The sequence below is a fragment of the Anomalospiza imberbis genome, chromosome Z (assembly GCF_031753505.1).
Source record: "Anomalospiza imberbis isolate Cuckoo-Finch-1a 21T00152 chromosome Z, ASM3175350v1, whole genome shotgun sequence".
NCBI classification, from domain to species: Eukaryota; Metazoa; Chordata; class Aves; order Passeriformes; family Viduidae; genus Anomalospiza; species Anomalospiza imberbis.
The window spans coordinates 37,211,561-37,234,444 of NC_089721.1; the positions used below are offsets into that span (position 1 = coordinate 37,211,561).

At 46.6% G+C, this 22,884-nt stretch overlaps 1 protein-coding gene and 1 long non-coding RNA gene across 2 annotated transcripts in view; one reads left to right on the top strand and one right to left on the bottom strand.

The window, feature by feature from the left end:
* LOC137464472 (E3 ubiquitin-protein ligase BRE1A-like) overlaps nt 1-22,884 on the top strand; it is a 121,436-nt gene that overhangs the window by 84,181 nt on the left and 14,371 nt on the right. The gene's annotated exons all lie outside the window — the stretch shown is intronic.
* Nucleotides 14,274-22,884, bottom strand: part of LOC137464475 (uncharacterized) — a 269,516-nt gene continuing 260,905 nt past the window's right edge. Inside the window, exons 2-3 of the long non-coding RNA XR_010994245.1 lie at nt 15,432-15,598; nt 14,274-14,421 (exon numbers count right to left, since the gene is read on the bottom strand). This is a non-coding gene — a long non-coding RNA (uncharacterized lncRNA). The remainder of the gene's footprint in view (nt 14,422-15,431; nt 15,599-22,884) is intronic.

Consider the following 22,884-nt stretch of genomic DNA (forward strand, 5'->3'; position numbering starts at 1 on the left):
CAGTTTAGGTTAAAACCCGGAATTTATTAGATTATTACAACTAGTCTATGTAAAAATATACAAATACAACTTCAGTTAATAAAACTTAATTTATTGCCAACCTCTACAACAACTCACTATACACAAAGATCAATTACGTGTTTAAGAACCTAATTTATTACATATTACTACAAGTGTACAGCCCATATAGAAATACAGAAATATGCATTCCCTCTCTAAATAGCCCTACACTAAGAATTCAATCGATAGACTTATACAACAATGCCCTCCATACATCTCTAAATAGAATTAAATACATATGTATATGCACATATATATAAATGCATATACAAATATAACAGTCTACAGATGTAAATATAGATTAAACATCACATACTACATACAACAGACATACATACATATATATACATACATATATATATATATATATATATATATATATATATATATATCAATAGATATATAAACCAAACCTGTCTAGAAATATACAAATATCACGGTGCCAAGGTAAATATCCATCCAACTGCATCAATACAAACATAGAGCTATACATCTGGACACATATGTAAATATGAATAAATAGACAGAAATAGATCAATATACATATAAAAATATAAATATCCCCCAATACAAATACCAACATACCTATTTAAAAAGCCATATGCCCATAACTGCATCAATACAAATAGATACCTACGCAGCTCTAAACCTAGAGAGTTAAACACAGATATAACAACACACATGTATACTTAGATACATATATATATGTAATTACAAACTTATATGTACATATATGCATACGTATATACCTAGCATACATCCATAAATATAAGGACATACAGAAATATTCCTATACAAATAGCAACCCATATATTTACAGATCCATATAATAATCCCTATGTGCGAGTCCATACATCTTCAAATAGAATTCCAAGCAGAGGGATCCCAGCTGCCCCATCTTCAAAGCCTCTCCCTCGGTCTCTTCCTCCCGTGCAGAGCAGCTCTCCTGGACAGGGACGGCAGAAGGCACAGCTGGGAAGCAAAGGGAACACTGAGTCAGGATGGAGACGTTTCCCTTGGCAGCAGCAGCACTTCCATCAGGGAAGGGAAGATCTCAGAGCCTCCCCAGGAGGCTCAGAAGGAAAAAGCAGCCGAGCGGGCCAGGCTGTGGTGAGCTGTTCACTTCTTTCAGGCAGCCCAGTTGCTCGGAGGGAACTCCATCATGTCACGCTATTGAACCACCTCTGCACTACCAAGATTGTGGCCCCCAAATCCATCAGTATTTATGTCTCCAGCTGCTTGCACCAATGGCAGGGAATGTCCTCAACAGTGCTGGGGCACAAAGATACCTTCCACAGGTCATCTGACAGGGCCTTTTTCTCCCTGTGCTTCCTGTCTTTCTCCTTATCTTCCACTTGAGAATTTTAAAGAATTTACTTTTCTTTCCCCTTGATCAGTGCTCAAATGCATGTTTCTCTTCCAAGTTTCGGTGTGTTTAGTGATCCTGTCCAGCCTTTTTTCAGAAGCCTTTATAATGAAACTGAGAGCCAATTTCAGCAATTTTGTTGATTTTCTGTGTGATTTATACAAGTCTTCTGTTAATTAGGGCACCACTTAGGAAGTTAAAAAGAGAAAAATGATGTTTCTATCTGCCAGTTCAGTAGTGGAATATTCATGGATAGAGAGTGATTAGCTAAATTTTACATGCACTCCTAACCTGAAAGTGCAACAGGTAACTTGGGTTGAAATTAGAGCCAGTTTTCTTCTTCTACCAGCCTGTATTCAGATGTAAAATGAATACAGTAGGGTGAGAATGTTAGTGCTCAGCTCCTAAAGTGCCTTGTTAAGGTGTTCTTAGAGTAGTGGAGATAAAATTTGGGTTCCCATTCCTAATTTCCAGACACTCATTGTCAGTTTCATTGACTCTGAAAACAGCAGAGATGTGCACATCATACCTTATCAATCCATTTGGGAATGTTTTAGGTTCAGGTTCTCTGAGGCTTTAGCCTTTTTGATCTCTAGACAATGCTTCCAGGAGTCTAAATGACTTTCAGAAATTAAACTTTTCTCCTTTCTTTCTCAGTCTTTGCACTCGTGTGTGTCAGAGAACTTCAGTGAATGTATCCCACTCTAATACAACTCCAAGCTGAATCTCTCAGCTGTGTTTACAGTGGTTGTCTGTGTGTCTCTTCTGCCCAGTGCAATTTTAAAATCTTCATCCCTCATTATCTCTGCCCTTCTTTTTCTGTTTTACCTTACAAATGCATGCACATGCATCAGAAATGGCTTTTTTCCCCGACATCCCTTCCTGTCTAGTAATTTCTTTTTATCCTGTTCCGATGTTTTCCTAGTTTCCTATGTTTTATTCTAAGTGCAATCATGTTTTCTTGACTGTGGAAGTTTGACAATGCAATGCTCTCATTCACCTCCTTTCATGAAACACTTCATTAACATCAGCACAAGTAACTGTGTGGTTCCTTTCTGCTTTGTAGAAGATTTGTGAAACTCAAGTCATGCTCAGCTACATAAAACAATTATGCTGCTTGGTAATTCTCCTAGGAGCTTAAGTTAATGGTAAAGCAACTGCAGCTGCTTATTCACAGAAACTGGGAGAAAACACACTGCAAATACTGAGGAATGCAGTGCAAGGACGATGGGTATTCCCTCAGTTATCCGGACAGATTGATGTCACTGGCAAAATTCCCTCTTTTCCAAAGGGTTTTCATTTGTTTTGGCTGTACTTTCTAAGGCTGCAGGTCACATTTCCCTTGATTTAAGGAAGTGTCTTGGCAGTTCTTGGAGAAGTCGCCCTTGGATGAATTAGTTCTGCAGTTCTTCAGTCCTCATTATATGCCCGTATGCTATTTTCCCTTTCTCTGTGTTTTCACACTTGTTCAACAAAGCTTTCTTTCTAAGAATATAAATCACAATATCCCAAAGGAATAAAAAATGGTTGGGTATTTGTTCCCCAAGTATTTACAAAAGAACAATTTAAAAAATCTGTATAAATGCTGGATGTGAAATGGAAATAGAAATCAACTTGAGAGTTCTCCCAAAAACCGTAAGAAAAAACCCCATGTATTCTGTAAAAACCAGATAATTCATCTGCAGAATACAAAAAGGGGCACGTTCTAGAAGAGAAAATTTGTACAGCAGTGCTGCACAGAATTAGATGCTTTCAAGCTTTTTGCACTTCAGGGGCAGTATCATTCTCTGAACTGTAATGCTCTGAGCATGTTCTGCTCACCATGGCAGCTTTCTGCTCTCCCCTGGTACAGATCATCCTCCCAGCAAAGGGTTAGTGGAGCCATCACAACTCCCAGCACCTTCCCACACAGCAGGAACCTGAAGGAGAGAGATGGCTTTCACCAACTGCTGCGTGTTCTAACACTGCCACCTCTCAGCTGCTGAAAGCCTGAATTTCTGTGCCTTTTTCTCCTTCCCCAAATGTTACATTACACACCCCAAACCTGCAAAGCATTCCTCTCATCAAAGAGGAATGTCTACCCCACCTGTATTTCAATGCCACCACTTGGCTCAGCCTCCTTTCCTTAGACCTACAACTTTTTTTCCCAGTGTGTGAAATGCCTCCTCTTTAGAAAGGCATATTCCAGAACTTAGCAGAACAGCAGGGGTGATGAATGGATTGAGAGCAGCCCTGTGGGGAAGGACTGGGAGATCCTTGAGAAGGAAACATGGGCTATGAGCTGTGTGCTTGCAGCCCTGAAAGCCCTCTGTGGCTGTGTCTAAAGAGGGATGTCCAGCAGGTCAAGGGAGGGAGTTCTGCCCCTCTGCTCGAGTGAAAGCCAGGAACAGGATGCCCATGGCTGTTGTGGATGTCCCATCATTGGGAGTGTTCAGGGTCAGGTTGGATGAGGGCCTGAAGAACCTGGTCTAGGAAAGTCTCCCTGACCATGGCAGGGAGCTTGGACTAGATGATCTCTAAAGGTCCCTTCCATCCCCACCCTTTCTGTCATTTCATCATTTCAGGGCACACGGGACAGGAGAGAAAAAGAAATGGGATCATGGCAGCAAGGTAATGGGGGCATGTTCTGGGCCACAGATGTGCAAGGAACTCAAGATGAAATCAGCACTTTGGCCAAGCGTCCTCTTAAAGCATGAAATTCATCTCCTGCAGTATCTGTGTTAAAAGTCCAATTCCAAATGAGAAGGAATATAATGGCATCCTTTAAGAGGCACTTTCTCAAGCAAGGAGAAACACCCTCCCCATAACAACACAAAGAAGTCCTGATGAACAAACTTCCATCTTTTTCCATGTGGATTGTTAAGCACCAAAGTATGGCAATGGACATCCTCCATTTGCACAGGTTTGAAGAGAGATCTCTGCACTCTGAGGCGGAGCCACGTGGTGGTTGCACACAGAATCCCAAGCCTCAAACCAGGAGAAGTTATTTCCAAGTGAAGAAAGAACTTGGGCTGATGACTCTTCAGGGATGACAATAGCCAGAGGCAGGAGGGGATGGTGGCACAGCATGGCCCACGGGGTGATGGGTCCTGGGCTCTCCAGAGTCACGACAGGGTTCCTCTGGCCCTTGTACCCCACTCTGCTGGGACAGCAACTCCAGCTCCTTCCTGAGGCTGTGGGGAGGAGCACAAAGGCACTGAATTCCAGAAACACAGACACTTGGGAAGTGGAGAGGAACCCGGCACTGTGGGCAAGTGCCAGTGGGAGTGCATGGGGCTGGAGCAAAACACTCCTTCCTGCTTCTCCCTGAAGCAGGGACACCACCCACAGGGGTGGGAGACTCTCACCCAGGGCTGGCACCAGCACCCAGGTTCTCCAAATCCCAGCATTGCCCAGGGAAAGGCAGTGACAGGAGGGATCATCCAGCCACAGGCAGTTCATGCTGACAGCTCCCACCACTCCATTCATCACAGAAAACCTTGGCAAGGTGTCAGCAGTGGGGATGAGACACAGGGCCATGGACACATGATGCAGGTGGCCAAGGCAGAGCAGCATGGAAATGCCGTAGTTAAAACCAAGAAAAAATATTTTCATCTTTCTCCTGACACCATGCACTGGTGTGGACATCGCCTGCTGATGGAGGCTGACATCAGCGAGAAGCAGATTGTGACATCACCGAGCGCAGGATTGTGACATGTCCCCCCTCACTGCTTAAATACAGGTGTGGGGAGAGCTGGTGCCAGTCTGGCTCTGGCCTGAATTCCTACCGAGTGTGACTGCGAGGTGTGGAGGGTCAAGCCAGGTTTCTCTGGTGCTGAGTGGTGCCTGTTCTTGGCAGGTCCCAGTGCCAATCCCAGAGCAACCAGCAGGGTTTCCCCAGCCCTGCCTGGCTGGGGCAGAGCGTACTTGCAGCACTGACAGGAAACGTCCCCCGGTTGGACGTGGGCAGGTGACTTTAGGGCTTTAGGGAGGTGGGAGGGTGTCCTTCTTCCTCCCCTCTCCTGCAGGGTGTGACACTGGCAACGGAGAGCAGCTCCTGATCCTCAGCCCTCCTCAACGTGCTGCAGCGGCCAAATATGGCCACAGAGACAGATGGCAACTGTGCCATCTGCCAGAACACCTGGGATGACGTGGCTTCTACTCTGCCCTGTGGCCACCAGTTCTGCCGGGGCTGCATCCTGCGGTGGGCACAGACAAATCCATCATGCCCACTGTGCAGAGGAGCAATAGAGACTGTCAGGTTTTCTAATGATGCCGGTGACTCTCTTTCTTTAATCAGTCAATAGATTTATCAATCAATAATATTTTTAAGGTTTAAAAAAAAAAAAAAAGAAATTAGAGTGAGAAGTTAAAACAGTTACATTATGACAACTTACCTATATCCCACATGAATTTTTGCTTTAGAATTTTTGAAGAGACAAAAACTGCTCACAAACTAAGGCAACTGTCTTTTGTCTACAGGGAAACACTTTACAAGAAATGTTACCACATAGTTAATAACCCATGGGTTTTTTTGCAGGTTCCACTAAACACAGCCTAAAAATATATGTAACAGGAAATAAATGGAAGCCTAGTAATTAAGTTACAAAATGCAGCAATACTTACACTCTAAATTCTCTACCATTAGATTCCTTTTACAAACGTAACTATTAATTCTAAGAAATCAGTTACTAACTCGAGTACGGTAACAAAACATTGTTAGACCGCCAAAGGACTGGCAGTCCAACTTGTCAAAACCCATTTCTCAGCTTGTGGGATGTGCCCATGGGGAAGACAGTGTGGGAATGCCATGGGAAACTACAGTTGTTTGGCATAAGGCATTTCCCCAGAGTCCTCTGCCCCCCACTGCAAATGAGCACATGCCCATCACCTGTCAGTTTGTGGTTGTCATCTCCCCAAGTTCTGGAAAGTTCCCCATTCTCGTTGCTCCTCATGGTTCCCTCTGTAAACCACCCCTTTTCCCTCATTGGCCCAGTTTATGTTACCCCGCCCTCTTCCCATTGGATCATTTGTACTCTAGTCACTCCTTCCCTCCCAATTATATACTCTGGCCCCTCCCCTCCTTCCCCAGGGCTCTTGGACTCTGCCTCCCCTAAGTGTGGTTGTCTCCCTGTTCCTATTTCTGCCTCCCTAGTCCTTCGATCAAGCCTCAATAAACCTGCTTGGATTCCAGCAGCTCAAGAGTCCTTCCATCTTCCTGGTGGGGATTTTAATTACGCTATCCAGACACCCGTTGACCGGCCAGCTGAGGGTCACCCCATGGGACTTGGTCCGGGGTAGCCTATAACTGGCACCTGGACAGGGATATTTGCTTCTCTAAAGGGGTATATTTGCTGAGGATATTGGTCTTCCCTCGGATGCCCTGGAACTTAAGAATGCAACATCAGTTTGGAGTTTCTCCAGTTTCTTATCATAGAAAGTTTCATCATCGTTGATCTCACTTGGTGGATCTTCTTTCTGTGTTTTCTTTACTTTCTCCACTGCTGAGTAGAGGTCGGCCAGTGTGGCGTTTTCCAATCCTGTTGCTTCTTTTGACACTACTAACAGAGTGGCTTTCTTCAGCACATCCTTCGGAATTCTCGACAGTATTGCTGGTGGTTTCCGGTATAGAGGATCCAACTGTTGATTTGCCTCTGTCGATGATGGAAGCTGAAGCGACAATGAGCCTGCGGAGAAGTTCTGCGACTGCTCTGACATCATGATCACCCATTGGTTTGATTTTTCTTAATAGCTAAATACTCTATGTCTAAAAACTAAAAACAGGTTTCATCTTCTAATGAGGACGATGCGGGGGATCAATCTCTTTTTCTGAAGGACAGAATTTGTGTGATGATATCTGGTGTAAATCCAAATTGGGATAATATATTACGTTGTTCAAGAGTAAGGATTTCTGCACCAGCTCTTTTGAGCTGCTTCTTGAAAGCTTCTCGAAGTTTGCTCTCCGGGATTCCGCCAGGGATTGGTCTCCCTTGTCGGTATTGTCTCATAGTTGCATTGGTCTCTGCAGCATGGTACAAAGCAGCGGATGCAAGTTTTGGGAAAGAATTTGGGGAAATCTTCTTCGCTTCTGGGTGGTATGTTGCCTTAACATATGGAAACCATTGAAGCGACACAGCTGCTTTGAGCTTTTTCCAGGCCTCTTGAAACTTTGGAATATCATTGATGACACCGGGAAGAAGGATTAGCCCAAAATCCACTTCTTTCAAGAAAGTATTTATAGCATTCAATGCTGTCATTTGGGCTTCTCCAGCAACCATGTCCATTTGAGTCATTAGATTCGCACCGATCCCTGGTACTTGTTCACCCAGAATCTGGATTAGAGTTTGGTGTGTCCAAGGTTGACCTGCTATCCATGAGACAGAAGCCGATGCGTCTAAAAGAGGATATGGTATATGGTTAGCAGATATGTTGGCAGATGCTTTAAAGGCATTGAATCGAGATTCAGCAGTCTTTGTATGGGAGTTATCTCTTGAGTTCCGGAAGACAGCAGTCAGGACAGTGCAGGCAGCACAATACTGTCCTAGCCTATGGTCAAGGTCATCAGGAACAGGTGGAATTTTCCCTCCATCATGACCATAATCATGAGGGATCCATCTAGACTGTGAACCATCAGGCTTTTTAAGGAATTCAGGAACTGGAAAGAAACTCCTAAAAGCCAGAAAAACCACTGTAATCATGCTTAAACGGGAAGTCAAAGGACCCATACGTCCTCTCATCGTTGGATTATAGAGCATCAATAGTGCAGGAGTATGTCCCGCACTCACGGGAGGTGCATCAACTTGAAATCCAGTTTAAGGCAAATCCAAACTAGGTAGAGTTGATTGAGCTTGATCCATAGTTCCAACAGCTCCAGCGTGAGCAGATGTCCACATGGCAGAAAAGAAGGTATTAATAAACACATGCACATACTCAAATCAGGCAGTTTTGGCAAGATGAGTAACATCTGTTTGCCACAGCTGCAAAGCCTTTAGGCCTCTGGGATTATCCCAGCCAGTGAGGCACAGCAGGTCAAGCCTTGGCTGGCATTCATTGAAATTGCTTTTTGCAGGGTGTGTGCACTTTGACAGAAGAATTGTGCAAGGCTTTTGGCATATGCAGTCATGTCCTGAATGAACACCTCGGGTGATATAAAGGAACGCAGGTCTGAATTGTGTCCCCAAAGTTTTCAAAACAATTGAGTGTGTCTGCTGCCTAAGCAGAATTGACCAAATTCAGAGACACTTGAGAAAAATGCTGGAAAGCCGTGGCAACAGCCTTTAATACAACCGGGCCGAGCCCAGCTTGTGACGTTCCGGTGCTCTGAGACGTCTATTACCAAGAGCACAACAATTAGCCGAAAGAATAATGGATAATCAAGAGATTTTATGACGTGGTCTGAGCAATAACAAATCTTTGATATTGAACTGCATTGCTGCTGCCTCAGCAGCCCCCAGATGAATGAGTGCAACTCTCAGCTTCATAATTTACTGACTTTTTCTGCCTTTCTAAACAGGATATGATGATACCGGCCACTTGTGTTTACAATTCTGCATCATGTTGTTTAATTGTAATTTTATGATTTCTTACAGAATCTGTTGAGCAGTTTTTTTCTACTGGCATATTTTCTCCTTTATAACCATGGCAATTTCAGAGATTTGTTTTGCTCTCAGCAAATTTGCTGACAGACTACAAATCAGACCTATGTTTATTTGCAATGCTGAACAGCTCCTGGGAATACCTCACCATGGCAATCTATGTCGTTTACAACACTTTCTGATACTTCAACTACGAATGAAGTGATGCTGGTTCCATACTGCAAGCTGTAGTAATATGTTTATCTTTTAAATCTGTGGGCTGAGACTAAAATAATCGACATTAATTATTCAGCAACAAACAAGAAGTGATGAGTTTTCAATCAGTATAAATCAAATCCATATGAAATAATTTTAAGTATAAGATGAACAAGATAAGCTCTTCTTCTTGTTATCAAATGATTCTTTACATCTTCAAGGGTCAGTGTCTCTTATCTCAGACCTCATCGATGAGATCTTCACATTAACTGCTATGCAACATCCTACAGATAGTTTGTGCAACCTTACTGGTAACAATGTCTGGTGTTTACCACAGATGATGTGACAATTCTCTTTTCCTCTCATGACAATTAAAATTGTTGTTTGTACACTCCTAAATCAAACTTCAGGGTTGTCAATATTTTAACCAACTGGTTTTTCAAAGAGCAGCAGTGTTTCTCTTCCTGATTTTACTGAGAAAGAACAGAACACGAGGCTACAAAAAAAATGTAGATGAGAACTTTTATGCCATGTATAGCATAGTTTATGCTATGTATAGCATTTATTCAGCTGATACTTCATACCAAGTACATATATACATGATTTTTCGGTAATGGTGTACTTAACCAAGTGATTACAAAGTGATGTAAAATAACTCTCAGGTCATTGCTTTAAAAGATTTGCTCTCTTCCTTTCCTTTAACCTTTCTGTTCCTGAGAGCCATGGGTAGTTGTAAAAGATAAAGACGTTCCAAGGTATCAATTAGTCCAGTGGATTACTATCTTTAAAATAAAAATCAAAAGCATAATACACATGCCTTGTTTCCTAAAAAAAAAAAAAAGAGAGACCTCTAGTATTTTAATCCTGGACACTAATTAGATTTACTATTAGAAATAGAAATATTGCACACAATGAAATAGAATTTGGATTGGATTTTAAACCAGCCTGCAGTTCTCATCCTTAATAGTTTTAGCAAAGTGTTTTATACTCTAGGAACCTCAGAAAAGAATTTGAAATACATTTCTGTGGAACTGTGCTGTTGTAAAACAAGTACATATTCTTAAGTTTACCCTTTCTTCACACCAATGAATGTTACAAACACATAAAATAACAAACATATACGCGTGCATATATATATATATATATATATATATATATATAAATATATATATATATATATAAATCTGCTAAAGGAGAGAATGCATGGTTCTAAATGCTGAGCAGTACCTTTTGAAACACAGATGATCCTTAATGCAGAGATAATCTAAGACATTAAAACTCCACTATTACCAGTGGGTCAGCAAGTTCTGACGTCTTGTAATTTCTATAATTTATAATCAGGTCTGCTTTCTGCAGTGGGTTTTGTAGGAATTAGTAAAGGTAAGAAGATTTTTAGAAAGCTGGGAAAGCAAGCCTTGGAAACCGAAAGAGTAAAGAAACTTAGAGCTAGCTGCAGCTGCAAAGTCTGAAAGTAGAAAAAGTTACAATGGTATAGCAAGCAAAGACATTAAACAATAGCTTGAGTCTTAGGCTTGGCTAAGACAGACCTTAAGACTGAAGGAAAATACGCTTAGCAAGATAGTAGAAGGTTTTAAGCTTAATAATGGAATACTGTGTACTATACACAGAAAGAAGACAAGCAAGCGTTGCATGAAGCAGGTGTACGCGTACTTTTACCAATTGGTTAAAACAACTGTCTGTAAGCTTTAGCAATATGCTATTGGCTAAAAAGTTTTTAAGATGCTCTGTAACAAAGAAATCTTTGGCTGCTGCTGGCTGCACGTGAGTTTTGCCATCTTCCTATTGTCTCATCCATGCAATGAGGCTGATGCTGCAAGTAAAGCTCTAGTAACATATCCCAGCAGTCCCGTCCTGCTCATGAAAAGGAAAAACGCCTACACAGGCTGGAGCTCCAGAAGCCAAAGAGAGCCTGCAGGACAGGTAACTGCGCTGTGACTGCAGCACCAGGCGGGGTCACATTGGCGGCTCAGGAGCGGCTCCGCTGTCCATCTGCAATGTGACCGCTTCCCCTGCGTCCTGCGAGTCCTTCCCTCACAGCAACAGCAGGAGCTGCTCCCTGCCGTCGGCCAGCTCCTCTGCCTGGAGTCCCTTCCCGTGCTGGCAGCACAAGCTGCCTCTTGACTTGAGCCAAATGCGTGCCTGTGCCTTAGGCTGGCTTTGCCGGGTCTCATTTTCCAAGAGTGTGATTCCCAGGCTTCTGCCCCAGCCCAGGGACATTTGTTATTTCCATCCACAGATAGTTTTACACCGTGAACCATTGTGGTTTTACCTAAGAGGTGAATCATTAAGATTGTGGTGCTTACCTGTACACCATGTCCTGTTAAGACCAAGAACAAGCTGCTCCTGCAGCCTGGTTTGTGGCAATTCCTACACCTTTTATCCCACACTGCACGACTAAGGAAAATAGATCCTTTTCCTTACTGAGTTTAGATTACAGCTTAGTGCAAATATGTGTTAAAAGAGAATAAATGCCATAATCCCCTTACATTTTTCCCCTCCCCTCCCCAGCCAGCGTGCGGCCTGAGGGGGTTCTAGAGATGGACCACAACTCTCAGACAAATAACCTCAGACGGATGTTTCACAGACAAGACAGGTTCCATTACCCACAGCTGGACAGACCTGTGAGGAATTGGGTGCCACGGCCTGTCGTACACTCGTCAAAGCTTCAGGATCAGTGAAGAAATGGGGACAAACATTGATGTGGTCACTCATCATGGAAATGAGAAGTGCCCCAAAGCCGATGTCAGTTTAAAAGGGAAATTTATTACAGATTGATACAACTGCACTGCTGCTTAAATACAGTGACCAATATCAGCTACAGAATGGCACAACTCTGCTGACCCTGTATGTAGAGACATATCCATTTCAGTTCCCACAATCGAGTATGCTACAGGTTAGTAAGTGCTGCCTACATATATCTGTGTGTGTGTGTATGTAAAGAACCAAACATGGACTGAATTATCTGCATCTCCACAGAGCAGGAGTTCTACTCCCAGTGGAGTCCCGGAGTCTCCTCAGCAGACCTTTGCAGCGAGTTCTGAGCCAACGTGTGGCTCTGCTGCCATCCCAAATCTGCGCTTCCCTTGCCCAGCCTGAGTGCAAGTGGGGCATGGGCTGGGCATGGCTGGAGATTTTCATGGCCAAAATCCTCCTGCATTTACATCTGCTCGTGGCTTTGGGTAGCACAAATTGCAAAAGACCCATTGCAGTTGACAAACATAATTTATTAGAAATTGCTATACCTGCACTGACAGTACAGATCTATACAAATCTCAATTAAGGTTAAAACCAGGAATTTATTAGATTATTACAACCAGTCTATGTAAAAATATACAAATACCAACTTCAGTTAATCAAAATTTATTGCAAACTTCTACAGCAACTCACTATACACAAAAATCAATGAAGTGTTTAACAACTTAATTTATTACATATTACTACAAGTGTACAGCCCATATAGAAATACAGAAATATGCATTCCCTCTCTAAATAGAGAGGGAAGAATTCAATAGGTAGTATTATACAAGTATACCCTCCATACATGTTTAAATAGAAATACCTACATAACTGTAACAAACTAGATGTAAATATAGAGTAAACATTACATATTACATACAATATATAAATATAAGTAGATCTATTAACCAAACCTATCTATAAATATACAAATATCACCAATCTAAATATCCTCCCAACTGCATCAATACAAAAACACAGCTGTACATATATAAATGTAAATCTCAAAATGTGTAAACATAACTACATATATAAAAATATAAATATATCACATCTATAATGATATATATAGATTTGACTATATAAACACACCTCTATAAATCTATAAATGTAGCTATATAGCTATATAAATAGAACTGTAGAAATCTATAAATCTATGTATAAACAGAGGGATTCCACCTGCCCGATAGTCATCGGCTCTCCCTCTGATCCTCCTTACGCAGGGCAGCCCTCCTGGCGAGCTAGATCAGGTGGATATCTGGGAAGCAAAGGGAATGCTGGGTCAGTGTTGGCCTCTGTGCATCTTTCCCTTTGGAAGTAACTGTCCTTCTACCAGGGACTGTCAGAGATGGCCTGAAAGGCAGACTCTCACTTGGCAATTTGAAGCCTGCTCTTTGAAGAACAGGGATTCTTCCAAGCTTTCAAAACTTATGAAGTATCCCAAAACTTTTAAGTATCCCAATAAACTCACAGCACTCGCAGTGCAAATAGCACCCACGAGAGCTTGAAACACAGTCCCAGCTGCCACAGAGATGGCCAGGATTGTTCATTCTCTGAGGCCAGACAGACCTCAGTCCTCATGGAAATGGCTGAAGCTGAGGGGTGCTGGGGGCTGAGTTATGAACTGGCACCCTTCCCCGCCATCTACAAACTGCCCTCTGCAGTTGGCAACAGCTCCTCCAAAACAGCCACCAGCTCTGGGATGAACAGCTGGGAGGGAAAGAGCTCCCTACCAGGCCTGCAGCCTGCACCAGCTTTGCACAAGAATGCAGATCCAAAGGGCTCTCTCTGTCCTTTAGTTCTCCCTAATTTGGGGTAATTTCAGTTTTTCCTTGAGCTACTGGATTTATGACTAATGATTTGTTTAGTCTCAGAGCTTCTGCTGCTTGCATTTTTAATGTATCTCACAACAGCTACCAGCAGACTGGTACTACATTGATTTAATGCTTGGAGACAAAAAGCTCAGACTTCTACACTGACTTTTTGCTGGGGTTTTCCCCTCTTGCTTCAAGAGTCACTCAGTGTTGCCTCCGGAGCACTGACACCCCGCAGCAAACTTGTCCATGGACATCAGCACAAACCTGGGACACTGGAGTTGGTGACACAACTCCCACAAGGTCAGGTTTATTCCCTGCTCGCTTGCCACAGTAGAGGACTCAGTATCACAGCCTCTGGAGAAGCGTGGAGGGCAGGGCTCGGGCAGGTTGTGCATGTGCCTTTGAACTAAAGGCATCAGGAAGCACCAACCCTGCAGACAGGAACTCAACCTTCTCATCTCCCTTCCTGCCAGAGGCAGGCTCAGAGCAGCCGTCTCACACCTCTCTAAACCAATGGGGCTCTGTCCTTACCAAGCTCCTCGGGCTCCTGGGAATTGTTCCCACAGCTCTTGGTGCCAGGCAAAGCTCCCTCCACTGCAGCTCTGTCCACAGCCTCCCCTCCTGAAGACTCAGGCACAACTTTAATATTGCCCTTGAAAGAGAAACAGAAAGAAAGAAACCCTTCTCACCGGTTACACAAAACATCTGGTCCAACAACTCTGTGGCTCACACTCTTAATCCCTTGCTCCTAACAAGAAGTCTGGGCCCCAAAGCCTTCACAAGTCAAAAAGATTGGACTTCTCAAACACCATCCAAAAGCTGTCAAAGCTGACAGTGTTGAATGGGGGGGTGACACTGAACACATGGAATGGCTGCTAAGGAAGGAGTCCTGCCAGCTCCTGGCCCAGGGATGTGCTCCTCCCTGCACAGCCCTGAGCACAGCACACTCATCCAGGCTGCAGCTTGGCAGGGACTGCGTGGGAACACACATCTCTTCCCGCAGAGATGCCCAAGAGCAAGGTGACGCCCAAGAGCAAGCAACATAGACAGCAAGAGTGGCCAGTTTGCACAGCTGAGGATTTCCCAGATGGAAACTGGACTGCAGGCCCCAGGTTACTGAGAGGACAAGAAAGCTGCAGCTGCAGCCCAGCCCCACCCACGGCTCTGAGAGCGCCTACACGCACGCACGGCAGGGCTCTCACAGCAGCAGCAGCTGCAGCCCAGCCCTGCTTTGCCTTGGCCTTCCCACCCAAAAGAGGCACAGCCCACATCTGCTGCTGGAACAGAGGCACCTCTTGCACACCCCTCCCTGCACGGGACACTCTGCCCTCAGTGGCAATTCTCCAAACACTCTTCTTTCCCATCCAACAAAGCCTCTCAGAACCTAGAAAGCTTCCACTTCCGCACCACAAATGCTCCTGCACGAGGGATTCTCCCCAGGAAAACGAGCACCCAAACTTGGCCAACACAGGCTCAGGCCTTTTCATCCTTACTCAGGGGGGAGACTTTTTCATTCCCCCTTCTTTAGGAAATCTTGCTTTACCAAGAAAATCCTTCCCTGTCTGTTCACAGCTGAACTCAAGAAGCCTTTGCTTCTCAGCCCGGCAACAACATTCAAAAGCTGTCAGTCCAGCCCCTTTCATCCCTGTCCAATGCAGTTACCTGAGCAGAGGGAGAAAACATCTCCTCCAGTGTCTCAAGCACCATGTCCAGATCCACTGGTGGCAATTCCTCTTCCCCAGGAGTATTCCACAGCCAGCCAGGGGCTGTCCATGCTGCATAACCAGCACTGCCAGCTGGACCACTAGGAGCTGAAGTGTCTGGGGTGGCTGCAAGAATCCAAACACATTGGTCAGGCTCCACAATGTGGCTTTGGGATGCAGAGCTCTAGCGCTGCCTTGGATCAAATATCACAGGAAGCACACAGCAACCTCAGTTCCAGAAATGTATTCAGACTTCCCAGGGGATTGGAAGAGTGAGTTCTTCCTCTTACAAAATATGTATCCTAATGGACATGTATATAGATGAAAGCATGGATTGTAAAATTGATAGAGACAGACACACACACACTTTATAATCACAGCCTTTTGCATCTTCCCAGCAGCTTTGGGATTTGGCTGCTTGAGTTTCTCATCACAAAAGACCACAGAATGTAGATTCACCCAGGAAGAGCCCAGATCCTCAGACACACACACTGAAATTATTCAGTGAGTTTATTCTGAAAACAGCCTTGTGGGCAAGGCCGCATTCTGCTGGTGCAGCTGTTCTGGAGCACACAGAGCTCATTTCAATGGCACGCCTTGATTTGCAGGGCAGACAGTCTCAAACATCTGCAATATCCTATCACCGTCCTAGTTTGGCTTCATTCAAAGGAAGAGGGTAGAAACTCTTTCCCTATCTGATTGGCTGCAGGCTGGCAACTGCAGCATTGGGCAACAGCTTCTCTGTGGAGAGGCCATGGAAAGGCTGTGATGGTCTACAGGAACCAGCAGAAGGATGAGCTCAGGGCGGCATTTAAGCTCCATGGGAACCAGCGGAATGATAAGCTCGCAGCTGAGATGAAATTTGCCTGTACCTGGTTGGTCTGATGAAACCCCAAGAAGTGCAGATGAGACAAAGACTTTCTTGGGAGATGCTAGGGAAACCTCAGACTCCTGAGCACCTGCACTTTGCCTGGAAGCACCTGGAGGCAGCTCTAAACCCTGAGGTGAGGCAGCAGCTCTCCTGGTAGGAGAGCACTGTGTAGGAGTGGGAAGAAGAAAGGAAGCAAGGGGAAAGCTGGTCTTTGGGTGTGTTTCCCTTGGCAGCAACTGTACATCTGTCAGGGAAAACAAAAGCCCCCATCCTCCCAAGCAGGGTGAGAAAAAAGAAAAAAAAAAAAAAAACAACACGTTCAAGGGCTATTCAGCTAGCAGCTGCTTGTCTACTGAGCTCTCCCTTATTCGCTCAACTGTCTGGGAAAACTCTCCCGTTGCCCTTCCCTGGTAGGAGGCAACTGCCAGAAAGCCAAGTGCCAGCACTCTTCCCCACTGCCCCGGAGGGACAGGAGACTCCCTCCAGCTGGGCCGGAGCAGGATCGAGCCCTCGGCTCACACGCACTCACGGAGAGCTCCCCAAGCACCCCAGGGCCAGGCAAGGAGCAGCGGCAGCCAGGGCGCATGGCAGGGCCAGCTGCAGCCGAGCGGGCCAGGCTGTGGTGAGCGCAGCCGCGGCGGGACTGTCCCGCAGCCCCGGCAGCTCGGCACAGCCGGCACGGCTCCCGGGCCCTGCCGGCACAGCTGCCTTGCCCAAGGACAGCCCCTGTGCCGGCCGGGGCAGCTGCGCTGAGCAGCCCCAGCACGGGCAGGGCCCGCTGCTGCCCCGCCGGGCAGTGCCCACGGCCACAGCCCACGCCACCCTCCATGCCCACAGCTCCCACCCCGTCTTACCGGCTCTGGGCGGCTGCCTGGCGGGGAAGGAGGGCACCTCCCGCTCCTTGTGCAGCCGCTGGAAGCGGCTGCGCTGGCGGCTGCGCACCTCCAGCCCCGCCGCCAGACGCTGCCTGTTGGCCCTGGTTAGGCGCTTGATGCGGAGCAGGAGGTCGGGGCGGCCGCGGCGAAAGCTGGGGTTCCTGAAGTGGAGCCAGCTGCCGGCATCGCCCGGCTCAGCAGAGCCAGCCCCGCCCGGCACCTTGCGGAAGCCATGGAGGTTAAGCTGCCGCACGATGCTGCTAATGTGCGTGGCTTGGAAGGAGTCCGGGGCCGGCCCCGGCCGCTCACCGCCCGCCCCGTGGGCGTCGCCCGGGCTGAGCAGCTCCCGCTCGAAGAGGGAGTGGTCGATGAGCAGCCCCCAGGCCCGACTGTCCCAGCGCACGGAGCGGACGCGGGGGCTGTTCGCCAGGCGCCACAGCTTGGCGGGGAAGGTGCTGGCTCTGAGCCCGGCGGGCAGCGGCAGCTCCGCCATGGCGCCGGTCACCGGCTGTCGCCACAACGGCCCCGGCGCAACGGCCACGGCTGCGCTGGCGGTGCGTGGTCTGAGGGGGGCGCTGCGCTCGGGCCCGCGTGCGCCCAGCTGCACTCGGCGGGGACGAGCGCGGCAGAGCCGGGGCTGCGGGCACAGCGCGGGCGGGGCGGCTCCCGGGGCTGGCCGGGCTCTGCACGGCAGGGCCAGGTGCAAGCCCTCTTTTTACCTGGCTGCAGTCATCCTTCTGCCTTTGCTTTGCCGTACAGCCGCAAACTGCCAAGGCAAGTGCAGGAGCTTTAAGAAAGGTCCAAACTGAGAAATCCCATCGGAAACTCTTGCTCTTTGTCCAGTGAAAACAAAATCACTCTCATTTCTGCATAGCTGAAGTCAGGATAAAGGTCTTAGTCTAAATAGCTTCCCTGTTTGGTAGGGGTTGCAAACAGAGTTCCTCACTTCCAAGCAGACAGGTCAAATGGGAGAAGGGGAAATGATGAAGAGACTTGAAGACATTCTTTTGGACACACTCCAGCCCCTCAGTGTCCTTCCTGAATTGAGGGGCCCAGAACTGAATACAGCACTCGAGGTGTGGCCTCTCCAGTGCTGAATGCAGAGGGACAATCACTGCCCTGGCCCTGCTGCCACAGCATGTCTGGCACAGGATGTTTTGCCCACATTCAGCATCTCCCGACGCCCTTCCTGCCCTGTCCGGCCAAGACACGGTTCCAGCGGTGGGCAGGGAGGCGGCTGCTCCGCTGGGGCCGCGTGTGGGTGAGGGCAGTTCTGCCCACGCTGCCATCTTTGGTGGGAGTGCCGGTGCTGGCTTTGCCCCCACTGACGGCTGAGGGTGGAAGGGCGGCCGGACGGGGTGGTGGTGGGTCTTGGGGCCGGGGCGGTGGGGCGGCTTGGGGCCGGGGAGAGCCGGGAGGTGGCCGTGTGGAGGACGGAGGGGTCGCTGGGGGCTGGAGGCAGCGCACACCTGCAGAGGGAGGGAGAGACAGGCCCATGGCGTGTCCGGCTGGCGCTGTGGGAAGATGCCGGGGACAGGGGCAGGACCCCCGCGGGATGTGGGAGAGCGGAGGAAGTGTGGGAGCAGCTGGTATTTGTGGGAAGCTGAATCACAGAATCGGTCGGGTTGAGATTGTAATAAATGGGCCAGGAGACCAGCTCCTTTTCAATGCCTTTATCCAGTGATCAGCTCTGGGTGGGGGCCTGAGGGGTCGCGCACACCGCTGCTGCTCCCCTTGGCGACGCAGAGGAGGAGGTGATCAATTTTGCTTTGCAGCAGAGCTGGGGCTTCTGTCCTCACGGGCGTACCTAGGAAAAGGCCTTCTGGCTCATTGGCTAGGGTCCTCATTCTAGTCCACTCCTACTTAGGTGATGGTGACCTTTAAAACCTTGTTGGTGGAATAGAGGGACTTCCCACCAGTAGGTCCAGTCGCTTAGTTCTTCAAATTTTGGGTTGGCTCGTCATTTCTAGGGTCTTTTGTTGGATTTTCTTGAGCTTTACTTAATTTGCATATTCCCGGGAATGTTTCCAGCCGCCATTTCAGGGAGCAGCAGAGGCGATACGCGAAGGACTCAATAAGGGTACAGGTAAAGGGGGGTACAATCAGGGTGTATTTAAGGGAGTTAACAGTGGGGGTCCAACAAGGGTTTAACAGTTATCAACATAATTCGCTTATTACAACTTTAAGTGCATTAACAGCTCTAACCACATTAACTTGTGAACTTGTTCATAACAAGATCACCCTCAGCCAAGGCAGAGTCCCCTGGAGCATGTGATAGAGGAACACCTCCAGGTGGGTTTGGGATGTCTCCAGAGGGGGAAACTCCACGCTTTCCTGATGTCAGGAAAATCCACAAATGCTAGGCTTTATGTCTGAAAAGGCGACAGATGAGCCCCTTCACCTTTATTCAAAGAAAGGGAGAAAAGTCAACTGGGGCACACGACCATGGGGTTTTCTCTCTCGGGGTTTCAGAGGGCGCACCCTCCTTTTATCCTAAACTCCAGGCCTCATGTTTTCCTCTGCCTTTCCCCTTTGCCTGATGTACAGCCATCCCAAACCGCCTACCCCATGTCCACCCTTGAACCTCCTGTTCTACCCCAAAGTTCTGAAGTTCAGGCTTGTGCAGACCCACTTGTCTATCTCAGGAGCCAAACTGTCTGAGCTCTGCAACAAACCTGCTGCCCAAAGTCAGTAGAGATATTAAGACCCCATTAATGTCTCTACCATTCAATTATTTGTAATCAATATCAACCATTCAATTATTTGTAAGGATGTTAGCACACACCTTTCCTCTCAATCCCTTCTCTTCTTACTTCTCAATTGGTCTTCACAAACCCTAGCTATTATTAACCCTTTTTCACAACATGGACCATTTGAAACACCCCCTATCGACTTTTCCATGTCTGGTCCCTGCACCAGATATGGCAAGTAGATACAGAGAATAAAGTAGATAATTACAGTTCATATTAACCCATTAATCACTAGAAGTCCTTGTCAATTGCTACTGATAGCCAAGGTCTCCCATGCTTTTGTTCCAGATGAGATGTCAAGTCTTTGGGGCTTTCAAGACCTTGACTCGAGTGTGATGGGTCCATCCGTGTCCAGGTCTTCTGGCTGCTCTCTCTGAAATCCTGGTTGGATGTTCTGAACAGCAAAGTCCAAAGGCGGCGTCTGTGCTAACTGGGCTTCCTGTCAAAGAGATTTCACAAGACACGGCATACTGGCCACATACTGGTTTAAATATAGATCTTCTCCTCTCTGCCACCTTGAAAATGAACAAGGGAAGAATCTCAAACAATTCAAAGGGGAATAACTGGATATTCCCATGGCTTTGGCTCTCATTCTTGCCAAAGCTAATGGCAAAAGCTGTACCCATGGCATCTTAGTTTCTGTCACCAGCTTCAAAGGGTGTTTATTCCTCCATTCACCTTTTTTACTTGACCTGAATTCTCAGGGTGCCAGGGGCTATGGAGGTCCCACTGAAATCTCAAAGCAGCCATAATCCCTTGAAGGATCCCCCTGTAAAACAATTTCCCCCATCCAAGTCCACTGCCTTCACAATCCCATATTCAGAAACCATTTGTTAACTGATTGTTATGGATCATTTATGTAATTATTGGCTTTCGCTGTTACTGGCTTTAGTAAATTATTTTGATATAGTACAGTTTGTAATCTCTTTTTAACTGCTTTTGATACAGTATAATTTGTCAGCCTTTTATGGTTAATATCCTAATCCCTGTGTAGACTGTATATCTTAGTGTGATATATAGATTATAGTTTAGGCTTTCACAAAATATTAAAATAGAGGCTATGGAATGTGTATTATAACATTAACTTTTGCAGAAGTAATTGTAGCTGTGAAATAAGAATTAATGCCTTTATTGTTGTAACTAACTGACAAGTAGTGAAATAGCTAATGTTGATTGGAAGGACTTTTAAAAATGGCAAGAACATCTGTATGATAAGATAATTTTGAAAAGAACCAAGCAAGTAACACCAAAAGAGCAAGGAGGAATCTAGCCCTGACCCTTCAGCTATCAGTGATTCTAACCACAGACCAGGGGGCCTCGTGAGGAAATAAAAGACAAGACTCTCAAAATCACATCTGCATTGTGGCATGTAGTCTAAGAAGATGAGGTCAGGGGTTGAACTAGGATAAAGAATTCCCTGGAACATGTATACTCAAAGGAATGTTTGAATATGCATAATTTTCATGACTATGTATTTGACTAATGCAATGAAAAAGTATATGAGAGTTGTTAGAGTTAACCGTGAGCATGTGTGTGGATATTCTTAGTTCAGTCAGAGAGAAAAGAGAGAGAATTCTCCCAGGCCTAGCCTTGGAAAGTTAGGAGAAGGAATGAAAACAATTATTATCTCTCTTTCTGTTCATGTTGTTTATAGATCATGTTCTACCACAGTGGGCTAGTCATAGTGCACCAATGGTGTGAAAGGTTTTCACTTTGAGACCAATCACATTTCACCTTAGCGATGCTGGTTATAAAAGAGGAATGGTACTGTAAGAGATAACATGACCTTTTTGTTCGTACCGAGATGTTTCAAGAAACAGGCTGAGATAAGAAACAGGCTGAGGTCAGTCTGTTCTGTAAATATGTAACCGCAAAGGCATGTGGGCGGACCTATGTTGCAATGGTATGTGCTTGAGAAATCCCCAGGTTTCAAGGACAACCGCGAGGAAGATGAGGCGTCTTCATCCTACGACCACCAAGAGGCAGAGGAACGACCACCTAGCAACAGGGGGCGCAGGCGTAGATCATACTGACACGTACCCGGAAAGACGCAGGATAAAAGGGGACGGACTCAAGTGAATTGCGCGGCAGTTGGCGGAGCGCTGACTCGCCTGCCGTCCAGCGCTGCTTTGCTTCTGCTTTCATACATATACTGTAATCAATAAATTTCATTGATTGGCACAGATAGCCTCTTGTGCTCATTCATAACAATTTGGTGCCGTGACTCGGGTCGTGGACCTGGGGAACCCCTCTCTGGGGGAGGCGCCCCAAATCCACTCCTTTGAGTGGGCCCAGTTTGGGGTTTCCCCTTCGTCCCGACTGACGAACCCAAAACGTTGAGAGGGAAGCAAAGGAAGGGTAACGGGCCCAGGAGACCCCCTTCAAAGTTTGTGCACAAAGTCCGGACGAAGACGCAGGACGCGTGAGTATAACGGAATCCGTTCGGGCGGGGGTGGGATCCCGGAGTGCGGTGAGTGTGTGAGTTGTGTGAGAGGGGAGCTGACAGTCGGACTCCCCAGGCGAGTGCGGACCCTTAGTAGTGCATTTCCCTAAGCCCGCGAGGGCCCGGGTCACGAACCAGGGGAAGCGATTGTGTTGTTGAGTGACTGAAGGCACTCTGGAGGATATGGGGCAGGGAAAGAGTAAATCCCCCTCCCCGGCGGGGGTAAAGCTTCCCCCAATTCCTAAGGATAGTCCCTTAGGGTTCATGCTGAATAATTGGGAACACTTCCCTGGAACTCCAGGGAAAGATAAGGCAAAAATGATACATTACTGTGTAGAAATATGGGGAGGGAAAGAGATTTCCAAGAAAGTCTTCTGGCCAATATTTGGGTCATCGGAGGACTAGGTAAAGCAACTCTTGAATTTATGGGTGGCCAGTAAAAAGCCTCCTAATCCAGAGGAGATGAGTTATGC